The 16,029-nt window shown below is 42.8% G+C and overlaps 1 long non-coding RNA gene across 1 annotated transcript; it reads left to right on the top strand.

Annotated features, from left to right (window-relative positions):
- Window positions 1-418: 418 nt before the first annotated feature.
- Window positions 419-14,653, top strand: LOC138759963 (uncharacterized). Its single transcript, XR_011355279.1, has 3 exons — window positions 419-1,469; window positions 5,054-5,206; window positions 10,166-14,653. It is a non-coding gene; the product is annotated as an uncharacterized lncRNA (long non-coding RNA).
- The last annotated feature ends 1,376 nt before the right edge of the window (window positions 14,654-16,029 follow it).

Here is a 16,029-nt window from a genome sequence, read left to right as displayed (position 1 = left end):
TAAATTTTAACTGCTCTGCAAGCTTCATGTACATCTATTCTGCACTAAATTATTTCCAATCCTCCAAGAGAGATTGATTTAAGTTTACCAGTCCTTTTTTCTGCTGTTGCTTTTCTACAGGTTGTCTCTGATTTGCAAAGTCAAAAATAAAATCTTTTACTTTTGGAGAGCTAGTAATTAGTTACTCCAGATAACATTTCTCACTGCATCTAATTTGTACCTGGTCCAAAAATAACACAGAGCCTTCAGTTTACATTAAAAAAAAGTCTGAAAAAGAAAACTTTCCATTACACCCATGCAAAATTTCAACCACCCAAGTTATTCATTTTTAATAACCCTATGGCTTTATTTGCTATCTGATTACAATTAATATTTATAAGTTAATTTTGCAATTGCAAATGTCACTGTAATAGAAGCTGCCGTTTGCTGCTGTGATTAGAGGAGGCAACACTAAAGGCAGTATCATGATCGCTGGGTTGGATCAAGTGTGTTAATAGTCCAAGTAAAAGCAATTAAGCCAATTAACCACACAGACATATGTTGCTCAATCTCCTTAATTTAACAGCCTACTGCCTCCGCAAGTTTCATATACAGCTCTTGATTATGCACTCAATGCACAACCAAATTGTTCGATTAATTCCACTTTTTCTTTCTTTTCCCCCCTCACTTTGGGGCAAGCCTCAGAGCGCAGAAAACAACCAGGAGTTGTAAACGGGTTGCCTTCAGGTCAATCAGGAGCTTCTTTTCATTGAGAGTTTTCATCCAGATCTGTTCTCAAACCAGAAGCAAATTTCACTTGAGTCAAAGATCAGTGTGAAATAAAGTAGAAAAGAGACACCAGGTACTTTAATGCAATATTCTTGACCACAATCTCAGAAGAGATGCCCTTATTTTTCAAGTCACTCTTGATGCTGAAGAGATGTGAATAATTAGAAGACAATGGGGTGTAAAATAAAAGTCTTTCTTTCAATGGATGAATTCCTACTGGCCTCAAAGAAAGATGAGATCTTCTCATAGTGTAAAAGCAAATGTAAAATCGGATATTCTCCATCTTTACATCGCTTCATTTACATTCAAGAAAGCTCCGAGGGCAGATTCAGCAAGCGAACTCCAATCCGCCTAGGGAGATACACTCAGAGGTGGCGTGGCTCTCTCCATCTCCGTAAAGGCAATGCCGCTGTAAGCAGCTGCAAAGGGGTAGGCTGATTATGTCATCAGCCCGTGACCCAGGAGCGCGAATTTTAAACCACAGTGTGTTCAGATATTTATTGCTCAAATTACTCTGTTTGTATTAGTGATGGCTAAAATTTTTTTTGCTCTTTTGAGTGGGAGGGAATGTCTACATTAACTTTTCACTTGCCGGCGCGTATGGATGACATCACAGCGATGGGCGGCGCTACTCACCCCACCTCCATCAGCTCCCAGAAGACGGCTCCAGATGCTGCGTCATAGGCCTTCTCCACAAAAAGGTAAATTCACCCCTTTCTTTTCATTGAGCGGGCTCTAATGTGGGGGGGATGCACTATTAAAAGGCCGAGAGTGACACAAAAGAATCTGCACGTGCTGGTATCTGGGACAAAAAGACGAGCTGCTAGAGGAACTCCTCAGTTCAGTCAGCGTCTGTGAAGATACTGCTTGAATCCTTGAGTTCCTCCCAGCCAATTGATTGTTTTTCACAAAGGATGATGGTCCTGATGATCGAAGGCCAGGTATCATATTCATAAGACAGCACTGCATCAATTGACTCAAACTTCTGAACTGTTAACATGCAGTCATTAGCCAGCCTCTTCTCCTACTGATTCAGACAAAGGATAGAGCAGGTAGGATATTCAATACAGAAAACATCTTGGATGACAGTCATTCTTCCCTCACCAAGGATTACCTTTGCTCACCTCCTAGCAGAGGTCACTGAGCTTGAAGAGAGCCAGGTTTAAGATCTGACCAACCAGCAATCAGGAAAACACTTGCACTTCCAATTGTGTTGACTCATTATTGTTAAGTACTTGGCAGAGTAGGTGCCAATTAGCTGATCACTCTCTGCAGTTAATTTTTATTGCTGTGAAAACAATGTTTGCCATGATTTAATGATGCAGGACAGGCTGGCGGAGGCAGTGAGAGACATAAGAGGGGGGATCCGTTCATGTGAGCCTCCTTCAATTTCAGGCTTTATTGACTCCAGTAAATCTAGGTGTTTCTCTGACCTGAAAGTCCCAACTTAATGATTTCCTTCTCTTGTTTTTTTTAACTGGATCCTTTGAACTCTTGTTTGTTTACCTAGTGCTATAATTGTTGTTTCCTCCATCTGCTCCCTTATTCCTTTTCACAGATATCTCATACTCTCGCACTCTAGCTGCTTTGCTGGAAAATGCAATCAACTTCTCATATTCTTTATTGTTATCCACCACAAATCTGTTCATTCCCTTCAGTTCCCATTCTCCCCAAGCAGACAGACACTTACACTGATGTCCCTCTACTAGCCTTTACATCCAACATATTATCTTCAGCCACTTCCACCAACTACTTCATGATCCCACCGCCAGACACATCTTCCCCTCTCCACTTTCTGCAGGGACTGCTTGCTCTGTGACTCCCTCGTCCAGTTGTCCTTTCACACCAATTGCCCCCTTGGCACCCACCCCAATGACTACAAGAAATGCTTCAATCAAACCCTCACCTCTTTCCTCGCCAGCATTCAGGGCCCAAAATCTTCCTTCCATGTGAAACACTTTGCTGGTGAATCTGCAGGGGTCAACAACTGCATCTGGTGCTATCATTGCTTTCTCCTCGTTATTGGAGAGACTGGACGCAGACTGGGAGATCACTTCACTCAGGTATCTTCACTCTGTCTGCTGCACTAGCAGGGATTTTCCAGTGGCTACCCATTTCAATTTCCCACCGCATTCCTATGCTGACCTGTAGGTCCACTGACAGACTGAGACCACCACAAATTGGAGGAACAATGCCTCACATTACATCTGGGCACCTTCCAACCAGATAATATTAGCATCTGCTTCTCCAGTTTCAGTAGGCACCACTCCCCCCCCCCCCCCCCACCACCCCTGGCTCTTCCCCTCCCCTCTCCCTGTTTCTCCTTCCCTCTAGCTCTGAGACTCTGTCTTCTTTCCTCTAACTGTGCATTCAGAGCCAAATCCTCCTCTGAAAAGTTAGTTTTATATCTTCATTTCCTCTGGATATTGTGAGACCTGCTGAGTTCCTTCAGCATTCTTGTGTTTTTACTACAATCACAGTGTCTGCAGACTTTCATGTTTCATTGACATAAAAGTGCATGATTATACATACGCCAACTTGTATATTGAAATATGCAAATATACTCAAATGTACACATCTACTTGTAGATTGGCACATCTCGCACACGCACACAATTGTTTGCCCAAGACAGAAGAAAAGCAGTAACAATACGGCGGATGGATAATAAAATATTGATTTTCTTTACTTACCCTTTAATTAAGTCAAGAGATATTGTGATAACAGGCTCTACTGGCCCACAAGTCTATGCTGCCAAAATGTACATCTTTGGAATGTGGGAGGAAACCCATGCAGACATGAGAGAAATGTACAAACTCCTTTAAGCCGGAGCTAGATTCGAACCAGGATCACAGGTGCTGTAATAGCATTGCATTAGCCACACAAACTGTGCTGCCTTATGCCAATGAGCACATTCTCACTTTAATGTGCAGAGACAGTGGCATTTTATTGTTGAACTAGGTGGCCAAAGGCCCTGTGCTCAATATCAACATTAAGGGCAAAACATTTTCTGGTGCTAATCATCTGAAGGAATACCTGTGGTTGTTGCACAGTCAGGACAAATTGGCATTGGCCAGAGGCAATAGATTTGATGGAGATTTATTTTGATAACAAAGTGAAGATAAAAATGCTACCTCTGCAGCAAATGTTAAAGATACAAGATGATATGGTGTGCGTTGCCCGTTTTTGAATGGACAGTTATATTTCTGTAATGTGTTGGAGGTTGTATCACCCTTAATCCCCTTGCTTGGGCCTTGCAGCCCTTTATATTCCTTTGATTAAATTTGAAAAAGAATTCTTTGAAAGTCCCTACATTTAAAAAACAAACTCCAATTCCTCAGTGTCTGCAGATTGCAGATTTCAGATTTATTGTCAAAGTACATATAACCCTGAGATTCGTTTCTCCTGTGGGTGCAGCAGAATTACCATTAAATTATAGAGCAAAAAAATAAACTGTACATGGTGTCAACATATAAACAAATAAAATAAATGTAAACAGGTAACAAATGTAAACAAACTGACTGTGTAATACAGAGAAGACCAAAGAAACTCAATAAAGTGCACCTGTAAGAGTCCTTAAATGAGTCTCTGAGTTTGTCGTTGAGGAGTCTGATGGTAGACGGGTAACAGCTGTTCCTGAGCCTGGTTGTGCCAGTCTTGTGGCCACCGTAGCAGAATGTTCGTGTTTTTTTAAATATTTTTTATTTTTCATACTGTGAACCTTATCAACCAAAATACATACAAACATTTCCCTCTTAAATATACACAGTGACATTTTCTCCCCTTTTTTTCCCCCGACCTTCCCTTCCCACCCCCCCTTCAAAACCAATAAACATTCAACATATACAATACAATAAAACCATGAAACAATGTCATCACACAATGAAAAATAAACAAGAAAAATGTGTCATCTACTTTTAAACTCTGGATCAATTCGTTTTGTCTTCTTATCATTTTAGGAGGTCCATGGCAAGCCCTCTCTGTTATGTTCCATGTACGGTTCCCAAATTTGTTCAAATAATGTGACTTTATTTTTTTAAATTATGTTATTATTTCCAATGGAATACATTTATTCATTTCCATGTACCATTGCTGTACTCTCAGGCTCTCTTCTGATTTCCAAGTTGACATTATACATTTTTTTGCTATAGCTAAGGCTATCATAATAAATCTTTTTTGCGCTTCATCCAGTTTGAGGCCTAATTCCTTACTTCTTATATTACTTAGATGAAGGTATTTTCCTCATCTAACAAGAGTTGTTAAACTGTATAAAGATTTTGTCTTACAGCCCCCTGACAGAGTTGGGATAGATGGAAAGAATCGTAATCCACATGATTTATTGGTGAGGCCCCATGCTGCTTTCGTGTTCACATGTTTTGCTCTGTCAGAGCATGAAGTGACATAAGTGAATGGAAGTTAAAGCGTGAACGCCATCTGATTTGTGAGTATGATTAGGGGTGTGGAAGAAGTTGTGAACAGCAGGAGTTTGTTATAGAGCTGGACACCAATAAGCAAAGTACTTTGGAAATTTGAGTCTGGATGGTTATTAATCTAGACCACTGCTTAAAAATAGAAACATTTGGAAAAATAGATAGGATTTAAGTTTTTTTCAATATGAGATGAGTAAAAGAAGGATAATCCGCTTAAAAGAGGAAAAATTGTAAGACCTGGAGCACAGGGGTTAAGAAGAAGCTTTTTAAGAATAATTTAACTAAAGCAAATGTATTTCATAAGGAATCAAAGTGTTGGACAGGAAGTAAATCCTACTGATGATTGGCAAGTAATGCATTGCCAAGATTCAAGGTTCTTTTATTGCCATGTAATAAAACAGAAAATGTAATATTCCACAAGATGCATCTTCATCTACCGTAAGGCAGACAAAGGTTCACCATCAGCACAAATTTCCTGGTGCCCCTTGCAATCAGAGAAAAAGATAGAGATAAGCAAACCATAATAATGCTTAGGAGGCCTTAAACTTAGACGAAGTAGAAGTCACATCACCAGTTTGGTTCAATCGAACTGTCGATTAAAATTCCTCCCTTGTTTCTTTTGGTGTTTATTGAATTTCCTCTTGAGGTATGGATGCTATAATGCTCTGTAAGACTGTTGTCTTTGCATCTATAAACAAAATTGGCCGAACAAAGCAGGATTCATTTCAGAACAAATTGGATGACTCTCTACTGATAATTAGGATGTGGCAGATGCAAGCAACAGAATTATTTAGCTCAGTTTTTCAAAGTTTACCAAGTAAAGGAGATCAAGCAACCCACATGTACATGTTAGTAGGTGATAATTTAAATCCATTGAGCCTCTCGATCAGTTAGTTTCACATCCCCGAAGGGAAAATGCTTGAGGGGCTTCCAGTGAAGATTATAAATGAGCGTTTAAAGTGCCAGAGGGAATGGTGATCACAGTGTGAAAGTGACAGGTCATGGATCCTTTTGGAAAACATTGAGGTAACCATAAAGATGGAAGTACGCATGACAGCAAATGGCAATTACTTGGACAAAGCATGACATAATGCCCCACCTAAGTGAGCTCAGGAAATCTCAGACTTGCAGGAGAGTTGACAAAATGTCGAGGTGGCTTGAAAGCACTTTGGCAAGGAAAGGAGGGAAGTGCTAAATGACAAATATACAACTTCGAAGAGATTTATCAGTGAAATACCACAGAAATATGATTTAAAACTGCTCAACAACCGTTTACAACATCTGCGACTGACACAAAAAATGTCTGTTGACTGCAAACCTTTCTCAATGTGACACCAGCAAGCACACTACTTTAAGAGATGGAAAAGGTTAGGTGATCTAGGCTGGTCTTAAATTGAAAGCAAAAGTAAATGAATGAATAGGTAATATAAGAGAGGTTAAATGAATGTAATGCCAACCAGTCAAAGAGCCTTATGTTAAACATTGGAATCTATGTTGTTCTGAAGAATGAATCCATCATAGGAGACCTGGGATAGCAGACTTTTCAAGCTCCAGGAAGCCCGACTTATTTTGCAAATTATAAAAATTAAACAGCATCCAAATATATAATTAGAAATTGGTCAAATTATGAAAGATGAGGAGCTCACTGAGACTCAGTGCTCAGGGACACAAGCAGGTGCTGCTAACAAATGTGCAACTTCCTGAAGGTTGGCACGGAGATTCAAGGTCTATTAATCTGTAAACCTCTGGAAGGTAGCTTTAAGTCTTTAAAAGTATGTGTAGTAAACATTCATTGCATTGCTTTAGGTAAATTTGCACGCTTCATAGCTGTACATAGGATCTATTGTTTGTTTATATTAAATTTGTATTGGGTTGGGGTAGCGTGAATAAATGCTCTCATGGCTGGAGGGAGAACAAATGCTTTTATTAGCTTAGAACTAAGGGTATGGTTTCACAGTAGTCTTCAGAAGGGTTCAGGGTTTAGGTGGGAAACCAGGGTTATATGTGAGCAGGTGGAGGTGGGGCCAGCCATCAGCACAACACACTACCAGTGAATCCCATTTCACGGCATTCACCCCTTCCTGTAGAATTTAGGGTCTGTGAATGAAGATAGAGAACAAGGGTTCAGAAACAAATGGTTAAAAGATATATAGTTATTTAAATAATTTAAATAATTTAAATTTGCAGATTTAAGTGGTCTGGGGTCTGGAGATCCTGGTGGAGCGCCTGAGCACCAGGGGCCTTGGACTCCTTGGGTCTCCTGGTCGAATTCTGAGGGAGGAGAGGTGGACTGGGTCTCTGGCTCAATAGTGGAGGGGGATGCACTTTCCTCCTAAACCGGAACCCCCAAGACCAACACTGAGGGGAGCAAGAATGAGCTCCGTGGTTTGCAGGGCACCTGAGGCAACAGAACCTCTAATCCGCCAGGTGCCAGGTTCCTGATAGAGACAGTGCCCTCCCTGCCATCCAGGTGCTCCACATAGGCATACATAGGATTGGTGTGGAGCAGTTTCACCCTTTCCACCAGGGGATTGGTATTCTCATGTGCTTCAGGAGTGGACCAGGAGTGATGGGAGTGTAGTTATTGATGCCAACATTCTTTCAAAAGTGAATAGGAGCACATATGGAGTGGCGTTGGTCGTGGTACATAGTAGCATCCGGATGGAATGGAGTGCCATGGGGAGGACTTCCTGCCAGCGAGAGTCTGGAAGGCCTTTTGACTTCAGGGCCAGTTTGACAGCATTCCAGACAGTGGCGTTCTCCTTTTCAACCTGCCTATTCCACTGGCGATGCCCCTTGCCAGCAGGAATTGACGAAGCTCGTCTCTCATAAATGATGAGCCTCGGTTGCTATGAATATAGCTGGGATACACAGAGTGCAAATGGAGTCAAGGGCCTTTATGACTGAGAAAGTGGACATGTCTGGACATGAAATAGTGAATGGGAAGTGGGAGTGCTCATCAATGACAAAGAGGAGAAGGTGTTCCTGATCATGGAGGGGAGAGGTCCCTTAAAATCAACACTGAGCTGTTCGAAGGGCCTGGATCAGGTGAGTCTTTGTGGAGTGGTAGAAATGTAGCTTGCACCCCTGGCAAGACCTGGCCATACCTTGGAAGACCATAACGCCAACCTCCCTGATGTCCTCCATGGAGCAGGGCAGATTGCACGCCTTGACAAAATAAGCCATTTGGGTGACCCCTGGCTGGCAGAGCTCATTATGCAGAGACCGCAGTTGGCCAATGTGTACAGGGCACAGCTTCCTCAGGATAAGGCATCTGGAGGGTCATTAATGGCTCCTGGCCGATAGGCGATGTCATAATTATAGGTGGAGAGCTTGATCTTCCACCTAGAAATCTGGTCATTTTTGATTTTCAACTTTTTGACATTATTAAACATGAATGTGACCAAGCACTGGTCAGTGAGGAGTGTGGATTTCCTACCATCCAGGTTGTGTCTCCAGTGCCTTACGCTTCTACAATGGCTTGAGCCTCCTTTTCCACCGATGGGTTCTGGAGTTCGTGGCCTTGTAATGTCCGAGAAAACATTCAACCAGCCCGCCCGCCTAGTTAAAGGTAGCAGCCAGGGCTATGTTTGAAGCATTGCTTTACACTTGGAAAGGCACATTCTTGTCCACCCCATGCATGGTTGCTTTCGCAATGTGATTCTGGAGGTAGTTAAAAGCCATGGGCTTCAGCCAAGAGGGGGAAATTAGTGGCTTTTAAGAGAGGGCGAACCTTATCAGTGTATTTAGGGATCCACAGGGCGTAATATGAGGAAAAACCCCAGGCATCTCCTCAAAGCCTTTGTGGTCCTGGAGATGGGGAGCTCTAACAGGGGGCGCATCCAATCAGGATTGGGAACAATTATGCCATTCTCCACCACGTAGCCAAGGATAGCCAGACATTTAGTCCTGAACATGCACTTGTCGGAGTTACAAGTGGGGTTCAGGGCTTTCACCGTGTGGAGAAAACTCTGGAGGTTGGCGTCATGGTCTTCCAAGGTATGGCCACAGATGGTGTTGTTATCGAGGTAAGATAGCCTTCAACCCATACTCATCCACTATTCTGTCCATCTGCCTCTGGAAGATAGAAACCCCATTAGTGATACCAAATGGGACTGTCCGGAATTGATAAGAGACAATGTTAGCCTCAAATGTCATATATGGACAGTCCTTGGAACAGGTTGGCAGCTCGCGATAAGCAGCTTTCAGGTTGATGGTCGAATAGACCTGATTCTGTGCAATATAATTCACCATGTTGGAAATTCCAGGAGATTGTTCAGATTAATGGTTTGGCTATAGTCAATTACTAGCAAGAACTTGTTTTCCCATTTTACCACTTCCACTTGCGCTCTCCATGGGCTGGTGTTAGGTTCGATTATACCTTCGTTGAGTAGACGTTGTGGCTCGGACTTTATTAAATCTCGGTCTGCTGTACTGCACCTCCTGCTCTTGGTAGCAATGGGTTGCAGTCCGAGGACAGTTTCAGGAAGGGTTGCGGGGGTGGGGGGGGGGTGGGGGGGTTGATATTCAGTGTGGAGAGGCTGCATGTGGGTTCTCGTTTTAGGGGCCCTCCATTCTGTACCATTACAGGGGGAGGGGACCAGAATACTCCAAGGTCACGCTTTTAAGGTGACACAGGAAGTCCAGACCCAACAACACCAGAGCACACAATTCATCAAGTATATACAAGCGAAATTTACAGAAGGTCCCCCCCCCCCACCCTTTCAAATGACAGATATACGATACAATGTTGTTAAACACACATAGTATGCGAATGAGATCCAAGAAACATGGTAATTAGGATAAAATCTTCAGGTTGTATTTTTGCACAGTCCCGGAGTCTATGAAGTTTTCAGTAGAGTCTGCGTCAATTAGGCATTTAGTGGAATGTCCATTTACCTTCACAATCATTATGGAGTTGCTGAGCTGATGAGATTTGTCCTGATCTAATGAGATCTGTCCTTATCTAGGATCATCGAGGCTGGGTCCCCGGAGACTCCGTGCTCCTTGCTCGAAAGGCCCCCACCGTCCTGAGTTGCCCTGCATCGGTAAGATGGCATCGACCTCGTGGCACAGCAAGATGGCCGCCCTCCTTCTTCCTCCGACGATGATGGTGCCTAGTTTGAATTTGGGTCGCGGAAAGATGCAGCCGAGCCTTTTCGCACTTTTTTTTCATCGCTATCCTCCGTCAGAGTGTTGAATAGCAAGTGGGTTCGGGTGACTTCAGGGCAGATGGCTTGGGGCTGGAATCGGATCCGGGAGTGGTGCAGGCCATGGACTTCTCTTCGCACAACAAACCCTCGCCCAATGCCCTTTCTTGCCACAGCCAGAACAGAGTCTTTAACCGGGAAACAAGATCAAGGATGCTGGCTCTTGCCGCAGATAAAGCACTCGCTAGCACAGGAAGCAGCAGCCATTAGGGCTGGGATGATGGGAGCAGCCAGTACTTGGAAGGGGCCACCTGGGTGAGCGAGCTCACTGGCTTCGAGGTAGTTTATCTCAAGCTTGGCCAATTCCAATGATTTGCCCAGTTCAACGTGGTTAGCCAGGTCTTCCTTACCTGACTCGAGTAGTCGCTGCCTCATGTACCTTGAGCGGAACCCCGCAACTAATGTCCCGGATCTGTTCTTCCTCACGAACATGGCCCGTAGCTACTTCATACCTGCACTTTTTGGCAAGCGTCCACAGATCCAGCAGGTAGTCATCGATGGTCTCTCCTGGCCATTGGTGACGTAGAGCGAGTCAGTGCCTTGCTACATTCTCGTTCTACAACTTCAGGTACCTAGCCTTCAACGCCTTGATGGCAGCGTCATATGTAGAGAAGTCCCTGATGACTGTGTACACTTTTGTTCCTCCCCTCAAAATGAGTGCAGACCTCCTGAGTTCATCGGTGTGGAGGACTTCTCTGGCCACATTCACGTAGGCCTGGAAGCAGTCGAGCCAGTATATGAGCTCCTCAGCTGTGTCGGGGGATGGAGGGTCTATCAGGAGCAGGCCAGGCTTTAGTAGTGCTTCCATTGTTTAGGGAATAAGCTAATAAAATTGTAGCGTGAATAAAATCTCTCACGACTGGTAGGAGAACAAACACTTCTATTTGCTTGTAATTAAGGATAGGGTCTCACAGTACTCTTCAGGAGGCTTCTGGGTTTAGGCAGGAAACCAGGGCTATATGTGAGCAGATGGGGGTGGAGCCCGGAGGTGGGGCCAGCACAACAGTGAATCCCAGTTCACTGCAGTTGGATCATCCAAATATTCTCACAGTAACACAGTGAGTTTGAGTTCTTGTTGGATTCAGCCATCTTGTGGTTCGAAGAGTTTGCAAAAGACCAGAAAAAAGCACTCTGAACCAATGTTGCAATAAACCGTGACAAAAGTGATCAAAAAAAGATGAAATTACTTGGATCTGGGATATTAAATATATTCTCAGACATCGAATCCACGAGACCACTCTGACTGCCACGTACATGATCATTTTAAGTGTCCTGGTTCATTTGCATTCTTTTTCTAGAGCTTTGAAAGTCAGTGATGACTTTTATCCTTTTTAAGGGTAAATTCCAAATCTTTTATGAAATAACTCAGCTAAGCTCCCATCATTCTCTGGATGGAGAATTCCAAAAGTTCTGCTTGAAGAAGATTGTCCTCCTCTTTGACATCAACACCTCAACCTCATTTGTGAAGTTGGCCCTGGACTCCAGTCAGGGGAACTATCCTTCCTTGTATCCAGCCTGTCAGCACTTGAGAAATGTATATTTTGATGAGCTATCTTTTTACCTTTTTAAGCTCCAGAGAATGCAGTCTCAATCACCCATTCTCTTCTGAAATAGCAATCTGGTCATCTCTGGATCTGGCCGAATGAATCATCACCACCTTCCCTGCAATCTGATGCTTGAGCCTTCCTGCAATATATTTCTCCATACTTTCCCTGTCAAAGGCCCATATGGTATTGAACACCTCCTCAAGAACTTTGGTAAATGAGATATTTAACATAGTTTCAGTTGGAAGAAAACATATTCTTGTGAAGCATCCCCTCACAGCTTTCTGCCAGCTTTATTCAATGTAGATCTGTATCGGCAGTGCCAGAGGTAAGGTCAATTAGCTTGTTTCTGTCATACTCAGCTCCTGAGCAGGTTAGAGAAAGAGAGAGAGAGAGAGAGAGTGTGTGTGTGTGTGTGTGTGTGTGTGTGTGTGTGTGTGTGTGTGTGTGTGTGTGTGTGTGTGTGTGTGTGTGTGTGTGTGTGTGTGTGTGTGTGTGTGTGTCTGTCTGTCTGTCTGTCTGTCTGTCTGTCTGTCTGTCTGTGTAACAGAGAGATACATTCCAAAATGCAGTAGTGCTTTAGTAGATAAGAAACATGGCTTCAAGCTGCCCAGCGTGTGTAGAATACATAACTATCTTGATATCTCTGTCCCAGAGAGTGATGCAAGGCCTTTCTGTGCTTTGATGCTGCAACTGGCTGGAAAAAGGGGTCAAGCCTGATAAGGAAAGGAAGCTATAAGCCACTGTAATTTATAGAAAGAGGCATGAGCCAGTTTGATTTTGCTGTAAAATAGATAATTCTGTACTTCCTTTAGAAGGAAATAAAAGCTATTCTGCTCCTTCACTTCAGCTTTACAATGAAAAGGACCTGACGATAGAGACTATCATTATATAACAGGACAAAAATCCCTCTTTTCTCCTTAGCACCAATCTTTATCTTAAAAGAAAAAGCAGCATCGTTATCAACACACGCCAGCTTTTCATCAAAATCCTTTTGTTGCTCACTGGAAACAGCTGTTTTAAAGGCCAGTGCTCGGGTGCAACTTGGCCTTCTTGCTGACTGTTAAAAGTGTTGACTGGCTTCCTATCAGCTCATTCAGAAGGACTTGTCTCTAGTGCATTGAGTCTTTAAATGTCTGTTCCTTCAAGCTCAGATAATTGTTATAAGTTCTTTCTTTCCCCCCCCCCCCTCCCCTCCGTGTGTTTAGATATTCTAGCCACGTTGGACTGACGTCTGACCAGACTGCCAGGTTGCCCTCTCCTCTCCCAAATGCCCACCACAGCTGCTTGTCTCAACAAAGCTGCAGAGAACTTTAGGAATGAAGTAACCACTCAGACATAGCAATCCTGTAACTATTTGTGTACCCTCCATTGCATCTAAAAACCTCTTTGAAAGTAAGTTCTCTAAATACAGTAAAGCACCTATGGGGATTGCGCGATATGCAAATTTTCCAGTTGCCTGAAACACCCTTTTACAATTCCTTACTGAAACATTAATGTGCCAGTTGATGAAGTAGACAAAGACAATGTGGTCAAACAATAATCATGGCTTTTATTAGCAGAAACTCATGGCACAATAATGAAAGACAATAGATGCATACAGAGTTATACCCAAGGGGAGTGTCCTTAACAGTAGAGATAATGCACAACCAATGTTAGTACAGTAAGGCTCGCACACAAACACCTGCATTAAGAATAAACAGTTTAAAAGACAGTGCAAAATGTAAAATAATTTTTGTAAAAAAAAATCAAGGTTGTGATCCTTAATTATGCGAGATTCACTTCAATCAAGTAATTTCTGTAACTTAAAGTTGAAAATCAAGTTCGAACCCCAGTCACCGGCGCTGCATTGCGCTAACCACTACGTTAACCCTGCTGCTGGCATAATTAACCCCTTTCTCCAAGAGTCTTACTAATATACTTAATACTAATAAAGTTAAAGACTTACTAGGCAGGGATAGGGAGAGACTTTGGGAGAGTTGCCCCAGTGGGCAAATGGCGTCGGCCGACTCCTCCTCTGTTTTATTCAAACAACTGGCGTGGGCAGGGTATGGCCAGGGTGCTTCCATCTCCAAGGGGTTTTGTGCTGCTTCAGAGAACATTTAATTTTTCAATTTTAAACTTTAATGTTTTATTTATTCTTATTTATTTCCTCTTTTTTTCTTTCTTTGCAGTATTACATTTTTGTGGCCTACATTGTTTATTCCCTTCCATTTATCTCTATTTTCTCCTGATCCTCTATTATCTCTAGATCTTTGGGATGTTCTCCATGTCATGGGATCATAATGGAATTAATGTCTATTGTGTAGGAGGGACTTATTTGCCTTCTTCTGGTCCAAGAAGAACTATCTTGCCTAATTCTGCTTTCCTAGCTTTTGTCCTGCTGGCTCAAGCAGGCACCCACATACTTTAATGTCTGATGACAGACCCTACATGTAGCACTATTTCAGACAGTGACTTTTAGTCCATCTTCAGAATTAAATATTTCTAAGTAGAAGTATTGACCTTTACCACTACCAACAATAGATCCATCGCCCAAATATCTTATCTACTGTGAAAGAGCAGCTCAATTCCACCATAGCCCTCCTAAATTTAATGGGCTGTTTGGATTATAGCATAAGTTTAACAAGAATCTTCAGAAATTGTAGGGTATATTTAAAGACATGTGGGGAACAAACTGGCTATAAATTGTAAGGCAAGCAGCACGTGGTATTAAAAAAAAATCCTTTCAATGATGGTAACAAATAGTCTTCATTGTGTGGGAAGGGAAAAGTTTGGTGGGTTGAAAGAGCAACGAGGCTGAACACAGTTATTAAAACACATGTGAGGGGATAGCAACAGGGGTAATACACACTAGTAAGTAAATAAATAATAATCGCAAAACACAATATAATCAGTCACATCGGACTTTAGCACTACTGATACTTGCAACTGCTTACACTCGTAAAAACAGAGTACAACCCAGTCACTTACTGATAATAACTGTGCAGAGACTTACAACAACCAAAGATAATAATAGGCCACCTGACCCTTTCCTTGTCTAACAAGGGCATGGCTCCAATGCAATCTAACAACCCTGATCTCTGTGTAGTGCACACCTTAGCAACGACTCCTCCAGTGTTGTCCACAGTTCATGATCTGGTATGGAGTAGGGTTTGTCTCAGGATTGAAGAGCAAAGAGGAAGATCTACTGCACATGGTGGACTTGATAGTACAGTACACTGGAGGGTCCAGCCCAGGAAATCACTAGATAATTAAAGGGCCCACTGGTCAGCTGTGCACAAATGGCTGGGCAGAGCCCAAGCTTGATTGACAGGTGATGTGACTTTAATCTAGGTCCCAGATGAAGGAGTCACGTGACCCTCCATGATCCACATCCCTCCGGGTTCCAGACAGACGTCACTTGACCCTCCACATTCCACACTACATTCTTCCAAATGGCAATGGTTAGCATAGTGGTTTAGCGCCATGCTATTACAGAGCCAGTGACCTGGTTCCAAATCCAGGATTGTCTATAAGGAGTTTGTATGTTCTCCCCATGTACTGCGTGAGTTTCCTCAAGATTCTCCGGTTTCCTCCCACTCTGTAAAAATGTACAGGGATTGTAGGTTCATTGTTGTATTGGGGTCACGGGCTCATAGGCTGGAAGGGCCTGATACCATGCTGTATGTGTACACTTTAAATTTAAATTAAAGAGGTCTTTGGTTTTTAATCAATGGAACCGAGAAAGACTGGGATAATGAGGAACCTCTGCTGGGGTTTAATGGCAATAATATAAGGTCAGAAGATAAAATAAAGAAGAATGGGTTCAACCATGCTTTTGGCATCCCCATGGAATCGGACTTTGTGCCTCCATTATCAAACTAGATCATTGAAGTGGGAATGGCAGACACTGTTTTTCCTCCTATAGAGTGTCTCACACAGAGCGGCTGGCTGACAATTGAATGATTTGAGGATTTTGTTCACGAATGCTGGAAATGCTCAGCAGGTCAGGCCATGTCTGGAAAAGAAATTGATTCACCATTTCAGATCAGACACCCTTTGTCAGGATTATATGAAGTGTTTTGTCACCTTTTCCTT

The sequence above is a fragment of the Narcine bancroftii genome, chromosome 4 (genome assembly GCF_036971445.1).
Source record: "Narcine bancroftii isolate sNarBan1 chromosome 4, sNarBan1.hap1, whole genome shotgun sequence".
Taxonomy (NCBI): domain Eukaryota; kingdom Metazoa; phylum Chordata; class Chondrichthyes; order Torpediniformes; family Narcinidae; genus Narcine; species Narcine bancroftii.
This window is presented reverse-complemented; position numbering and strand designations above follow the sequence as displayed.